This window comes from Thermobia domestica, chromosome 14 (genome assembly GCF_964235325.1).
Source record: "Thermobia domestica chromosome 14, izTheDome1.hap1.1, whole genome shotgun sequence".
Taxonomy (NCBI): Eukaryota; Metazoa; Arthropoda; class Insecta; order Zygentoma; family Lepismatidae; genus Thermobia; species Thermobia domestica.
The window spans coordinates 173,044,937-173,061,508 of NC_137467.1; positions in this window are offsets into that span (position 1 = coordinate 173,044,937).

Genomic DNA, 16,572 nt, shown 5'->3' on the forward strand with positions numbered 1-16,572 from the left:
GTACGTTCTCGCAACGGATATCAGCAACCAGCAGAAGATAGCAGCCGACGGTCTTCACAGTCCTACCTGTGCTTACGTCACTTTGGTAGATGGGACTCACGTGAGCAGCGGGGACAAAGAGGAAACTGCGTGACGTAGCTGGCATTGGGCACCAGGACAATTTCTACGATAGGAAGCATTTCACACTCGCTGCGATAAAAGTTCATAAAGAAATGTAAAATTTAATATATCCGTTTATAATTTAGTAATCAAAGAACATCCACATATTCTGTTGTCCGAATATTACCTATCACTTGTAAAGATATGTAAGTATCATAATCAGTATCAAATATAAACTTTATTTATGCATATCATTAGCGTTATTCTGACCCAGACATTATCGCCTCGTGTTTACCATTTTGTTGTGCATGGTACAGAATATATATTAATGCTAGCAAATTATTGTTGTAAGTTGTTTTTCAGATTAAATGATGCTGAAGTTTTGTCCTACTCGTAAGTTTAAGGTTGTTAATTGAATTTTTGCCTGTGTATGGTTAGCGGTGAAAGAAGCTATTACTTTTGTGATAACTTGTTTCGTCGTTAACGCTCGGGTGAAAGATTCGATTAATGACTATCTAATGTAATGTTTGTTCCACTTGGATTAGCATCTTATCAAGTAAACATCACAAGGTCAAGATGTACAAATGACATTTATTTAAGGTCATAGGACGCCTTTCTTTTTGTGCCTCCTCTTGATAATGACAAATGGCTAAACCTTCATAACGGTGGCAAAATTTGACCCACTGACTCTCTACGCGTGCCCCTAATGCCCTTTGCGCAGTTTTAGTGCTGACAGGAAAAATTGGTTTAATTTGTAGTTCTACTATACAAACGTATTTATATCAATCTTTTAATGTTACCGTTCAAGTTACTTGTATATTCCCACTAAACATTTAAGTCAATCTTCAGTGTCATTCAACTTACATTTATAATAATCTGGTATAGTTATAATTTTGATATTCTAATACAAATACAAGGTCACCCAGAAAGACAGGAAGATTTTTATTTGACGTAAAATGCATTAATCATCAGAGGATAGAGTGCAGCTAATCATCGGCGCAAATCTGTCTTTAACATTGGGAGGAATGGGTAAGACCGTTCCCATTTTTTAAAGCGATATCCTTTACCATTGGGAGCCGGGAAGATTTGAGGCTTATTCTTGGGAGGCGGGAGGACATGAGACTCATATTACGGTAGATGAATCTGATTTCTGAGGTGAACCTGTTGTATATTATGTATCAGGCGATGTGCATGAAGTGGCAATCGGACACAAATCATCACATTCCTACCCCCCCAAAAAACACACTTCAAATCGGATTATTATTGGAGGGGGGACAACCCCCCGTTCCAAGATTGGGGGCATATAATCTCCTCCGGGATTTGCGGCAGTGCATCTGATGATTGAGATGCATGTAGAGAGTATGCCACGTCGAGTTGTCCTCATAGATTTGCTACAGAGAGAAATCGCACTGAATTCAGTGGATCTCGGAGACCATGGATTGTCACCGTTGTTATCAAATACTTTCACAGCGAACACACGTTCCGCACAACCTCAATGCTTCAATATTAATAAATGGCAAAGTCTTCTCAATGTTATCGGTCCCAAAGAAATGTCAGCCATGCAGTGTTGCTAATTCTAGATTCAAAACTTCCTTGTTTCCCTGCGCACTAGGGTGCATCGAATTTCCACTTTTTTTTAAATCATCTTACCCTTAGTGATTTTTTTTTTTGCGAAATGGTCTCTATATGTCATATAGAAAATCGCACGCCGATTAGTTAATTTCTTTAGGTGCCACTAACGGCCTAAAGTTTAAAAAAATTGTTAAAAAAAAAACATTTTTTAAAAACAAATTATACATATTTACTTTTACGAAAACATTTTATTCTTAGTAGTTATTTTTGGCAGAAATGTACATATTTTACGTGAAAAAAATTTCAGCCCGTTCCAGTAGACTGGGAACTCAACTTCACTGAGGATTCATTAAGCACGGATCAAAAATATTTGCTGAATATCTGCCAAGCGGTTTCTTCCGGAGAATGACCCGTTGGGTTAGCTCACATGATGCCTGGTAAAATTCATCAAGCCAGATGGCTAACTACAGCAAATAGAGTCTTACGTTTGTACGTAGGAACAAAAGAACGCACTAATGAACTTAAAACCATCGTCCCGTACATCATGATGGTCTACGCGCCACTCTGGTTTGCTGTGATCCGTAATCCATCGTGTGCAGAAGCAGCTCGTCGTTTGTGGCAACTTATCACGATTTCTCGACACATGAAAGCGAAATACAGGAAAATTCATTCAGTAATCCGTAGAAATGTGTGGTACGGCCATCCTGAGAACCTACTTCTATTAATGTTGACTGACCAAGATGCTAAAGTACGAAAGCTTGGCTGGAGGCGAGTCCTAAAAGCAAGACAAACGACCCAACCTGGTGATCGCGTACCGGTACGAGAATTCGTCGTCCCTGAAATCAACTTAGAAGCGACAAACTATGTTGATATGATTAATTGGTCAACATGCGCTGATGGAGCCACCACTGACAAAACACTTGAGCCTGCAGAAGCTAAGAGAAAATGTAAAGACGGCTCCAATGGCTGATGAATCTATTACATCCTTACCCTGTCACACTCGCGCTGTAGAAAGAATGGTGAAGTTGGTGACAGAAGCGGCATTAGCGGTATGTGGGCAAGAAGCACGACATAGATTTGTCATAGCAACACTACAATCAAGAAAAAACATACCAGAATTTAATACAAAAAAAATAATAATTTGAGGTAAAAGAGTAACGATAGCAGCACCATATGCAACATTAGTATATAAAGGTGGGCGAAACTCGAACTGCAGCCACCTCCTCATGGTTAGTTCTGGGTTATTTCCATCATTTATGTTTGGAAATAAGCAAAGAGCTGAAGATATAAAACAAAATCTTTCTTACCTAATTAACGATCCAGATGAATCACAAACAACGCAACTTAATTTTAATATATGAAAAACGTAGGGACACATTTGTCCATATTTTAAGCCACTGGTGGCACCTAAATGACTTGACTCATCAAGCTTAAATTTTTTACACGTAAAATATAGTCATTTTACAGAAACAAAACCACATAGGATAACCATTTTTCATAAAAGTACATGTTTTACATTTTTTAAATATTATAACATTTATTGTTTAACAAAATTTAAAAATTTTCGGTCGTTGGTGGCACCTAAAGATATTGACCAATAGACTTGCAATTTTTTACACGTTATATGGATCCCATTTCGCAAAAAAAATCACTAAGGGTAAGTTGATTTTAAAAAAAGTGAAAATTCGATGCACCCTACTGCGCACCCTGTACTTTGGATACACAATCAATGAAATTTCATTCTACTAACATGTACGATGGTAAGTCATTAAGTATGTGTACCTTTGTTATAGTCGTCTGTAGGTTGGGGCTACAGCTGTCTGCGTTCGTAAGGCAGTAAACGGCACCATTGTCTTTGTTTGTGGCAGGTTTCAGCATTATCACTTCAGTTCGTTTTCCACTGTAGTGAATAAAGATGGCTGCGCAACTAGAAAGGAAGATGGTAAATAAAATCGCATCCTAAGGTTGTAGCAGTTAACTGTTTTTCCTTCTGTTTCTTGGAACTGAAGAAAAACTTTTTAGATGTAATGAGCAAAAGGTTTTTCTCATTTCTCAAATGCTCCTTCGGTGAGTTCCTCGTGGCTAAGCGGTTAGCGTACGCGCCTTTGGCGTAGGAGACCCGGGATCGATTCCTGACGGGAGCTCATGTGGTTCGCATTCCACGTTAATCAGTAGGTCTACGTCTCATATAGCCTCGGGTCAATGTTCCCTTAAGGGGATCCAGTGTCTTTGACACCGCTTTTTTCTATTGATTTTCGTTTGATTTCATAATATAACGTTATATTAGGTTCTATTAGCTTAGGTTAGGTTAGCTTAAGGGGGTCCAGTGTAGTTTTGGACCCCCTTAACGGAACATGGACCTAGCGTCGTTGCTGAAAGGGACACTAATTTCAAAACCTAATCCAATTTTAAGGTGTTTGGTTTACCATGGGCTGTCTGTCCGGGAGACAAAAAATCAGAATTACCTGATGGATAATTATCAGTTTTTCCAGGATGAAGAGGGTCGAAAATTGGGAATCAGCTTCATTGATGAAAGTAATATTCAAACCGGAAGTGATGCACAGAAACCATTTCCGGTATAATGTTGATCATATGGGGCAAAAAACTGTCATAGATAGAGAGAAGCGGCTTTCTGCAATTGTTTAAGAATACATGTTTATTTTCCGTTATTTACTTTCTAAAACTGGAAGTGATTCATGCCAACTCCCGGTTTCAGTATTGATCTAGTAGAGCAAAAACGATAAGAAATAGCGAGAAGCGATTTTTTGGAAGGGATTTACCGTTCTAAGAATAGGCACCATCTTGAACTGTCGTGGCAGCACGCAACCACTTCCGGCTTTAACGTTAATTTCTGTAGAGTAAAAACGATAATAGATGAGGAGAGGCGATTTTAAATTTCAATTTATTAATGGCTTGTGGGTTGTCTTCCACTTGGTCTATTGCCAGTGTTTCTTCCAGACATGTTTTTCGGGGCTTTCTGGCCTCCTGGAGCTCTGAGAATGGTCCCCCCCCCCAGGAGACCAAAGTGATAAATCTATAAAATAATAATAAATCATACCAAAACCGTGTGAAAATATGTGCCCTTCCGAATATTAAGTGTGCCCCAGGATTTTTTCTGAAAGAAACACTGTTTATTGCATAGTTACATTGTCAACAACAACGAATAAAATAGAAAAGAAAAAAATACCAAGTATGGAAAGAACACATTTAAAAATACAAAATAAAAATATAATAATAGTAATGACCATAGGGTAGAATACACTATACCGAAATAAGTATTGATTCAGATGTGAATGCTGTCAGGAATACAACGTACATCCTACTCACAGTTGCACCAATCAAATCAAATGTAGATTTTGTACTGGGTCTCATCCTACGAAAAGCTGTCCGAATCTGCAACAAGCTCCAACTTGCAACACCCGTCATGAACACACATCCGACGTACAGCTACAAGTGTAAATCTCGACCTGCTACAGAAGAAGACAAGCCAGAACTTGTGGTACCGCTGCGAACTCATGATGCTCAAAATCAAACCGTCGAGACATCATCAGAGCCCGATCATTCTGTTTCCATTCGTCAATTATTAGCCTTTGTCACCCTCACTCTTCAAAACGTTCATCCCTTTGCACGCCCATTAATGTTACAACACGTACAGCACGCAGCTCGCAACATCTTTCACCTCGATTTTCACGCAATCTACAATGGCCCGTACGTGCACTTTCATCCCCACTCGCAACAACTGTTTAACTTCATCTTGCTATGGCACTTGCGTTTCTATTTCTCAATATCCGTCCACCCTTAACTCATAAACTTATCTTTGAACAACTCCTACATGAGGAACAGGTTAACACATTCCTTCTTAATGAAATCCATCTCACTCCCAAACTCAGTTGCAAACTTCCTGGCCATCAACTAATTAACACGATAACAATCTTCCTGCAAGACGAGCCAATGCTGGCATAGCAATACCTCTCACACACCGTACCGTCTCCATTCTCCATCCCTTGCTAACATACCAGAACATCTAATCATAACCCTTTATTACAAATCTTTGTGTCACAGTCGCAACCATCTATGTACGACCAGGTCATCCAATTCCTCTCTCATTCTTCCAATATATCTCTAATCATTTCCGACATTATCTGATCTTAGCTGATAGCCGCTCAGACCGAGATAAGGCAAGTTTTCACAATTTCATTACTACTTCCACTACAGGCTTCATCCACCCACTTCCAAAACCAACCCGTCCCAAATCTAATATTACCCCTGACATAGCGATCACATCTTCATCACTCTCCCACCGTATCATCATCGACATCCTAGATCCTCTTCGTGGTGACCATGTGCCCATTAAACACACTCTAAAAGTTTCCACTCCTATCTCTGACCCGCCCCCTCCACGACTGATACCTTTCTATGTTAAAGCGGACTGGTCCAACTACCGAACCTACTTAATCAATGACCTGTCAGTAATCACTCCCCCTTCTACTGAAGATGAATTATACTCCACACTGGCCTCTATCACCACTCATATACAACTTGCATCCGAGCAGTTCATCCCTCATACCACATATTCAGCCCATCGTTCTAAACTCCCTCTTCACTACCTTTCTCTGATTAAACGTTCCCATCAGTTTTATAAAGAATGCGTTCGCACTGGCAACTGCAAAGCTCTTCAGCATCATAGAGCCCTCCATCGCACAGTATGCAATTACCTTCGAGCATACAAATCACGACAGTGGTTCAAGGCTTGCAATTCACTCTCTGATACATCGCATCCTACAAAATATTGGAAGCGTTTCAACGCACTCACCGGAAAATACACCAGAACTTCCTATCCACTCATTCATCATGATCAAGCACTCCACTCAGACCAAGATAAAGCTAATGCCTTCGCTAACTTTTCACAAGATATCTTCACGCCTGTATCAGATATAAGCCATTTTCGTCATCATCCCACAGAGCACTCTAACTTCTGGTCTCCACATCTGCAACCTGATGGAAATCACACACTCTTCTCACAAAGCACTCACTGTCCCCATCACTCCTACCGAGATTACGAATGTAGTTACCCGCAAACGCAACACCGCTCCAGGCATCAATAACATCTCATATCGCCATGTGAAAGAAAGCCCAAACGTTCTTATACATATTCTTGCCCTGATCTATACTTTTATTCTTCGTACTGGCTATATACCCACTGCATGGAAAACATCTAAAATTCTTATGTTTCTTAAACCAGAGAAACCTCCCGACCAAGTATCCTTTTACCGTCCGATTCAGCTCACCCCGGTTTTCACTAAAATTCTGAAAAAAAAATCATAGTACAACGTCTTCATCTCCATCTTTCATGGTACAATCTTTTGCCACTACACCAAGCAGGATTTCGCCCACAATTCAGTATTAATGATAAGCTCATGCGTCTTCTAAACTACATCACTAATTAATACAATTCGGCTAAACCATCTTGCCTGATCCTTTTTGATCTGGAAAAGGCATTTGATAAAGTTTGGCATCAAGGACTTGTCTCTAAGTTACTCAATTTTCGCCTTCCCCTCGCATACCTACGATTCATTTATAATTTCTTATCTGAACACCTCGCACACGTTTTCATCAATCAGCAATCATCTCATCCTATCTTCCTACATTCCGGTGTACCACAGGGTTCTTCTCTCTCTCCTATATTCTACCTGCTGTATATCGCCGATATGCCTCCACTTCCTACCAACGTTCATCTATTTCAATACGCTGACGATACAGCCTTTCTTGCCGTAGGCCGCACTATTCACCAACTTAACACAGCATTACAAGAGGCGATAGACACATTTGTACTCTGGTGTGACAAATGGAGACTCAAGATCAATGCCACTACAGCATTCCTACCACCCAATAAACGCTCCAAAGTACACCGCAATCCATCTCTATTGAATCTCATCGTTAACGACACCCGTCTTCAACTTTCTAAAACAGTTAAATACCTTGGCCTTACCGTACCTGAAAAGCACACCTACAAGATGTGACAGCAAAAGCTTATCGACGACTTAACCTACTTAAACGACTAACGGGCACAACTTGGGGTCTTCATTCAGACCATCTTTTAAACACATATAAAGTATTCCTTCGCCCGGTGCTGACTTATGGCCCATCCTGCCCGGATTGCAGCTCCTCCTTCCTATCATCACAAAGTAAAAGTCCTAGAACAACATACCCTTCGTATCGCCTACCGCATCAAACTTCCCAGTCCAACTCAGATTCTGTACGATCGAATGTTTTTTCCCCACATCTTATTCCATCTTGGAAAGCTTCGCCTTAAATACTTTCAGACACGTCTCCATTTTCATCGCCCGTTCCTCCGAGATACTATTAACGCTCATACCAACTTCGATCTTCCACATCCCATTACACATTCTCCTTTTTCCCTCGTTTTCACATTGTATCATTACTCTCTACCACTCGACCACCCCGATCTTCCACTCACTCGTACTTTTCTCATCGACCATCCTCCACCTCATATTATACCGTCATATTCCGCACAGTAGACCTCTGTTACTAACAGGGCTTCCCATTGTCTCTCATCAATGCTTGGAGTAGCCCCCAAGCGAGAAGATTAACCTGCATCTGTCCTTTAACTCTCACCCTCATGTTGTGATGTCAAGAGCACCTCTCTCATCATTACCCCGCATATCTCTTTGTCTCCATAAAGAAAATAATGTCCAGTATTATAATGTACTAAAACAGAATTCACTGTACAATAATTAACCTTTCCCTATTTTTATGTTTGCTATCGCAAAGCTATACTGCGTCCAGTAAGAGAACGTCTCTGACAGCTCGCAGTGACATTTCACTACTCGCGTGTCAAGGCTTTTTTCGGTGCAACTGTAGTGGCAATTTAATTAATGGTATAAGACAGAGTGATCGTGGTTGGTAACACTGGCAGGGGTGGACTGGCCATAATCAAGTACCGGCCCGATGGCCGCTGCGCCCTCCTCATATCAGTGCCTTTTCGCCCTCCTCGGGAGGGTGTAAGACCCGTCTTAGCGTCGGGAAGGCGCACAGTTTCCTCTCTGAACACATTTAAAAAAGAAAAGCTAAATAATTATTTTATAAATTCGCTAGCCTTTGGCCAGCTCGGGCTCCACCCCAGACCCCGGCATTTGCTCGGCCTGCGGCCTCGCTCTTCCTGTTTTCGGCGTGGGAATGCTATTATAATGATCTTAGGGACGGTGAAATTTATAGATTTGACTCTAATATCGGTCATTTTGGATGATTTTTATATATATCAACCCTTCCACCTCCACTTCTCCGCCCCCAGATCCGGTCTTACTCCCTACGGCCTTCCCCTTTCTGTTTTAGGCTTTGGTGGTACCATTAATGATTTCAGCGACTTCGAAATATGTTGATTTGACTCTGATCTCGGTCATTTTGGATCATTTTTACGTCTCTCCCTCCCACTCCTGCCGTTAGAGGCGCTAGTGGCGTTACATAAAAACAAGACTCCGTTCAAGACTTACAGATGAACATCTGGAATCGTTGTTATTGATGAACTCAGAAAGAGACATTCTGACCAAAATAGACAACAATCTTATTATTGACAAAATGTGTGAAAAAAGCAAAGAGATGCGAAGGCTCCTTCAAGCATAAAGCAGTGACTTTACTTTCATTTTCCAGTTTTGTTTTTGAATTTCTTTTTTCGCTAGGTAGGTATATAATTCTAAATTTACTTTTGTTAATTTGTAGTAAATGTTTCAAGTATACTTTTTATTAACGGTTTTAAAAATAGATGAAAAATAATCAGGAGTTCACTGCCGTTTTCACATCGTCGTCATCATTGTAACGGTTGCCATTGAGGTGGAAAAACAGATGGTAATCGCTCGGCGCAAGATCAGGACTGTAGGGTGGGTGTTCTAAAACTTCCCAGCCAAAACTGTCCAACAAATCGCGGGTCTGACCTGCAGTGTGAGGTCTTGCATGGAGAAGAACAATGCCCTTTGTCAGCATGCCGTGTCGTTTGTTTTCAATCGCTCTGCGTAGCTTTCACAAGGTTTGGCAGTATGCTTCTGCATTGATAGTGGTTCCTCGTTGCATGAAGTCGACCAACAAAATACCATGCCTATCCCAAAACACTGACGCAATGATTTTGCGCTGGGACAAAGTCTGTTTGGCCTTCACCTTTACAGGCGAGTGTGTGTGTCTCCATTCCATGATCTGTTGCTTCGATTCGGGCGTGATATGCGAAACCCATGTTTTGTCTCCAGTTACGATCTGACTCAAGAAGCCGTCACCTTCTTCGTGATAACGAGTCAAAAACTTCATGGCACACTCAAATCTTTGGTTTTTGTGGTCCTCTTTAGGAGCTTCGGGACCCAACGGGAGCAGAGTTTCCTAAACTTTAGGTGTTCAGAAACAATTTTGTAAAGCACTGATCTCGACACGTCAAGAAATTCGTTTGAGAGACCTGTTATTGTGAAGCGCCTGTTCTGACGAACCCTCGCTTCAACTGAAGCCACCAAATCGTCTGTAATCGAAGAAGGGTGACCGGAGCGGTCCTCATCATGGACATTGTCACGGCCATTTTTGAATTCTCGTACCCACTTACGCACTTTGCTTGCACTCATAACCGTATCACCGTACACTTCGCAAATCTGTCGATGAATTTCTGCAACAGACAGGTTACTTGCTGACAAAAACAGTATCACTGAGCGAACCTCACACGCGGCTGGCGACTTCATAGTCTTAAACGTTGTGAAAGCACAGAACACTACCGTACAGGTCAGCTACAGAGCTGAAACTGAGCACAGTTGTTCCCGAGGCATGGCGGTACACGACGCACACGCTCGTTGCGGTATGCGCGCGAACTACTAATGTCCACAACAAAATGGACCTTACTTTAAAAACACGCCTCGTATTTAGTACTCAAAGTCTCTTTGTTTGTTTATGAAAATATTGAATTTGTATAATTCTATCGTGATTAACTGCCTTAGCTACTTAATCTTTTGTTGTTTTTTGTGTACTAATTTTCCGTGGGAAGCCCCCCGGCACTTTCTTTTATTAGGAGGGGGTATTCCATACCAGCGAAAGTTTCGGATGGACGGCGCCCTCCCAGAGTATGTGACCGCGCCCTTTTTACATAGCCAGTCCACCCCTGAACACTGGTATCAAAGTAGGGGCTGCAATGTCCCACCGCATGTGGTAAGAAACGTCAGAGACCATCTCTTGTTGGCCGTGCTATAGCAATATCCACATCTTGTCTACTACAGTATTAAAAACAAAGTTTTTAAATAAATAATGAAACATTCCTTTGACCCCCTCCCAGTTCTTTCCCTCTCAACACCCAAACTTCTCTTTCCCCATGGAGGGCGTAACCCTCGAGCGGGTAGCTAGCCTTGGCTAGCAAAAAAAAAAAAAAAAAAAAAAAAGCAAAAGAAAAAAAGCAAAAGCAAAAAGGATAATTTGTGCCTTTGCTTCAACGTTTCATTGTTTACGCAAAATAGTTACTGTACTGTATCATTTTGGGACTTGAGGTGTATATGATCGAACGATCAGTCGACTATTTGTCATATCGTTCCAACGAATCATTCATTTTGAGAGTGCGATATGCATGGAAAGTAAGGGTGCATAAATAAGGGCTGTAGGGCTACTGAAGCTTGAAGTTACCCACTGGAGATATGGGTTACTCCGTAACGTCACAGGCTCCTCAAATTCGATTTTTTTTTGTTAAATTAGATTTTTTTTTTTTAAAAAAAAAGAAAACCCTTGTAGGAATTATGTGTGGGCTTAAATGTGAGAGAGACAGAGTTACTGAAAAAATATTGTCGAGTTGCGGGTATTCTTTCTACTTGTAGCATTTTCTTTTTATTTTGATTCCGCGTATACTTTGATAGAAACAGCGTTTGAAATGAAATGAAATCTTGGTGACGCTAGTACCACAAAACGAGACACAATTTTCGACGCGTGATAGGATTTTCAAGAGGCGAGTCGAGACAACCTAAAATGTCATCTCGTGGCAACACTATTTTAAAATTCGTTTGCAGAAACGTTTAAGTAATTTATGTAAAATCGTATTGATAGATTGTAATAATCGTATTATGTCTGCCACCCGTACCAAAATTGCTATCCATCTTTCCTCTTCGATCTTGATTTGGTGCTCAACAGAGGCGGATCGAAAGTTAAGTTACACAACTAAAAATATGTTATCTTTGGAATGTAATGAAATAAAGGTTATCAAATGTTTTGATTGTTGTATATAATAATTACAGTATAATATTAGGAAAGTATTCTTCTTTTAGTTTCAAGCGAAAAATACTTCAATTTTTTACCGTGTGATTTCCCTCACGAGCCGACTCTGCGACGATCTTTATCTACCGTTCCGGATATCTGTCAAAGTTTCCCCTGCACCATTGACGTCATGTGAATACGTGACATTTCATGGCTGTATATTCGATCCAACAGATGTTTCCAATCGGGAACAAAAGGCTGATTCGTCACCCGTTTCATCTCTTCTTGTCAATAACATAAATTTTTTAAATATTTCTTTACATGTCACCCCTTGCCCCTCACCCCCTATCACCCTTCAGGCCGATAATGTGACCGTAGGCCAGTTATGTGTCAAAAGACATCAAATTTTGGCAGTTGTTTAGGGAGAGTTGGACATCAAAAATTCTTACATTTCATTTTTATTTTTACATGCTAGAAAATGACCACCTCTTTTCCCTTAAAATGGAGATTAAAAAAAGCACACATACTGGATACGTGGCCACGTATTTCTAATGAAAAGTTTATAGCTATATCGAGTTCCATCTTCCTAACTTGAAGAGCTCGTGTGATACACAATTTCTGGTATAAATTTAGTCTTTCTCCCTAGGATATAATTTTAATCAAAGTAACACGATAAAAATCTAGTTTGAGGTAGTTGATAAACATATCCAAATATTCATTTGAAACAGTTCAGCCATTTTCCCGTGATTCAATTACAAATCATTTTCTCTTTTGTACATTAGATATACTAGGCCTTATGCAGAGTCGTTCTGACTGTGATTAGTGCTATACTAGAGAGTTCCACCATCATATGTTTCTTGCAGTAATCACGCCTTTAATATGACGCTAATCATACATCAAAACGATTCTGCATAAGGCCTACTATGTTTTGCCAAAATCGAAATTTTTACGTATTATCTTATCTTGCAAAATTGTTTTGTACGTATATGTTTAAATATGAAACATGAGATGGTTTTGATCTCCCTTATTCTTCATGGACTGCAACATCAAACAATAAACATACAGTGATCGCGAGAAGTCGTGAAGCTTCACCTAGATCTACCAATTTGACCATCCAATAGAACGCGAGAATGTGTTTCGGTTGCCAATTCTCATGCATAAAATTTTACCAGTCTCGTGTCTCGCTCTTTACGAAGAACATCTCCTGAGGGTATATTGTTGTCGGATTGCCGCTAAGTTTCATTTTGTTTTTATTACTATTGTTGTTTTATATTTTTGCTATTATTATTATTGTTACCATTTAATTCTAGTAATTGTTAGCGTTCGTGTTATAGTTCTTTAAGTGCTATTTTCTTATCACTTGTTCGCCATGTCTTCTAAGTCAGGCAACATTGTTGGTGTACTTCTGTTGCTCATCTTTTCTCAAGTGTGCGTTCGGAAGGCAGCTCCACGAATCGTACTGAATTCTTCCGATGCATCATACGTGAGGTAAAGCAGTTTTATGATTCGTGTAAAACCCAGGCTTCATGAATCGTCGCGGTTACTACAGCTCGGAAGACTGAAGGAAAGTCGGCATATACCCAATTTCATTAAAATCGAATAAATCTTGCGAGAGTTATCATAGAACAGATAGATGGACAGATAGACACACATGTTCCGATCGATTTGAGTGGTGGAAGCTAGCTATGGTTGCTTCAATTATTATTAGTAGTTGTTTGTCCAGCCTTCGGCTCGTCTGCAAATTGCTTACACGCTAGCGACATCTAGCGACAACTATTAGTCTCATTGTTAACAATTAGGAGCGTGACTGTCAGTGTGACCACCGCTAGTACTTTCGTACTAGATTTAAACGGCGTAACAAACATCTTGGCATTTGAAGGCGGCGCTTCATGTTACCTTTAAATGCTGCTAGCAAATGAGAGGCCAGCGATGTTGCCACGTTTATTTTGTACACATCCACGGCTATCCACTGCCAGCTGATCGTGCTGTAGTTTGTCTGCTTAGCCATAGCCACACCCTTTACCACTTGGCAACGCCGCGCCAGAGCTTGCGTTTTATTCGTTTAGCTGAAATGCCAAGATGTTTGTCACAGGCTTTAGTATCTTCTATAATATTTTAGTGTTTTAGTACGAATCTAGTACTTTTCTCCCTCTCTTCTTTTCTCATAAATACATTTGGGAGAGAAAAGGAAATCCCCTGAAAATTTGGCAATGTACGAAAAATTCTGTTCTCTGGTACTTTTTTTGAATGTTTTTTTTTTCCAACAGTATTATTTACAAGAGCGGAATTAAAACTATTTTCTCAATAAGCACATTTTATGACATTTCTTGTTTTCTCCCGACACCCTCTATATTTGTCCCACTTGTGCTAGTGGTTTTACAGTGAGTTCTAATACTACAATTAAGCAGAGATTCCGCCAGGAGTTTTAGTTTGAAACTGAAAAGTCAAAATTGGGAGGATGTAAGCAAGGGCGCCGATTTCTCTGTAAATTTTGCGGGGTGAGGCTCATTCAGATGCAGAAAGTATATATATGATTATTTTAAGACAAATTGAATTCAAATTATGCCAAATATTGTATATTCATAAATACAATAGGAGGCCGTTGGGGGCCCGTGCCCCCGCTCCCCCCAAGATCGGCGACCTTGGCTGTAAGTGGTTTGCACAGTGTGTATTGAATTTTGATTGTAAAAAAATTAAAGTTGGGAGTTCCTTCAAGAATGTGGGGGTCATTCTCCCCACAGGGGAGGGGAAGCTGCCGTAAACCTTCTAATAAGATATTAATATCGTAAAATGTCATAAATAGAGTGAAAGGGTGCAGATAAAATTTTAGTACTTTTTCCCCAGATCTAGTACTTTTTTTTTCTGCATAAGTTAGTGCGAAATATTTTTGCTGGGTGGTCACACTGGTGACTGATGGTATCGCTAGAAACAAATCTGACCGCCTTTTCTAGATCCATATATTTTGTTCTTTCTCAAATTGAGCAAATCCAGTTCCAACGGCAAGCAGAAAGGGGGGCCATTTTATATCCGAAAGTCCTACCAATCACATGTCAAGCATTTTACCTTACAAGCAGAGTGGGATCGCCAAAAATTTGAGTGGCCTCATACCATCATCAGAATGTAATAAAACGATGCAATAAAATAATTCAACTCTACGATTGTTTGTTTGTTGGCTTGAGTTTTGTATATATATATATATATATATATATATATATATATATATATATATATATATAGGGGAAACCGGGGTATTCGCAAACACTGAGGTGATGCCGAACACCCAAGTTTACGCCCAAGGAAGCTTGTTAGAAAACAGACGATTTTGCTTCACGCTAACGGAGAGACCTGCAAGTGTAGCATAAATTTGGTGACAGTCAGTTGAGTGGATTGCTAGAAATAAGACGTTTTGTTGTTTTTGTCGATTCACTTAGAATATTGATTCAACAATCTGGACAAGGTACGTTGGCTCTTATCATATCTATTTTGTTGCAGATAAGGCTATATATTCCCCTATATTTGAATATTAGTTCTTTGTAATCTTACTACCCTGCATGCAGTCAACAATTAGTTTCAAGTTTAACAATAAAATGGTGTCTCATGGGGAAATGCCGGACAGAATGTTTGCCATTATCCCGGAGTGTTCTGAAGTACCCCATGGTGTGAAATAAATTATTTTAAAAAAATTAAATAGTTTCTTTTATTGAAAATTAAGAAAAATTAATGAAATTGGTTTCGGAAATAGATCATGTCTTGGTTATAAGCGTTATTAGATTTATTAATTTGAATACCAAGGTAGTTTGGTATATTTATTATTTTAGGCCATTAGTAGCTTACTTCATTATTCTTCTATCAGTAACCCTATTTTAGATATCTGATATTTCATCATAGGCTGCAATTTTTTCTCTATGATTCACAGAGTGTTTTACAAATTTATTTAGCCTACTAGTGTCCATTAGCAGTTAGCCAATTTTGTTCAGCCTATTAACAGCATTTGAACATTTAACTAATAAAGAACACTGTCCTTTGAAGGAAAACATTAATGTGTATATCTGTAATTTCTACAATTCCAAATAATGTTTTAATTTTAACGAATATTTTACTTAATACACTGTTATTTCTGAATTTATTTCATAAGAGTACATTTTGTTTAGCCTATTACCTATTAGCTTATATTTGTAATAGTTTCAAAGAACGAATTGTGGTCATGTTTCTCATTAACTTGAGTTATGTGTGTAATTATAATTCTTATTAAAGATTTAAAAACTAAATTACGGTATAATTTTAATGTACTTTAATGCATTTCCCTTCTTTTGTAAAAGAAAGTTTAAAGCAAACTGTATGTTCGGGATTTCCCCGACCACTGGGGCAATCCCGAATATGGGTATAGTTTTAAAACATCTCACTGATTTGTTGAAAAATGTTACTTTTGACTTTCCTCTGCACTTTAGTAAACAGGAAAAACTACAAGCTTTCTGTACACAAGAAATCTTAATTTTATCTCTAAAACCAAAAGAGTTATTTATAATCAAAGCCTAAGTGTTCGTGAATACCCCAGTGAATACCCCGTGAATACCCCAGGACTCTTTTTAATTCGAAGTGCAAGGGGAAACGAAAAAACTTCGAATTATCCAACAACATTCATTTTCACATATATAACAACAAACAAACCAAAGTACTGTGCATCAA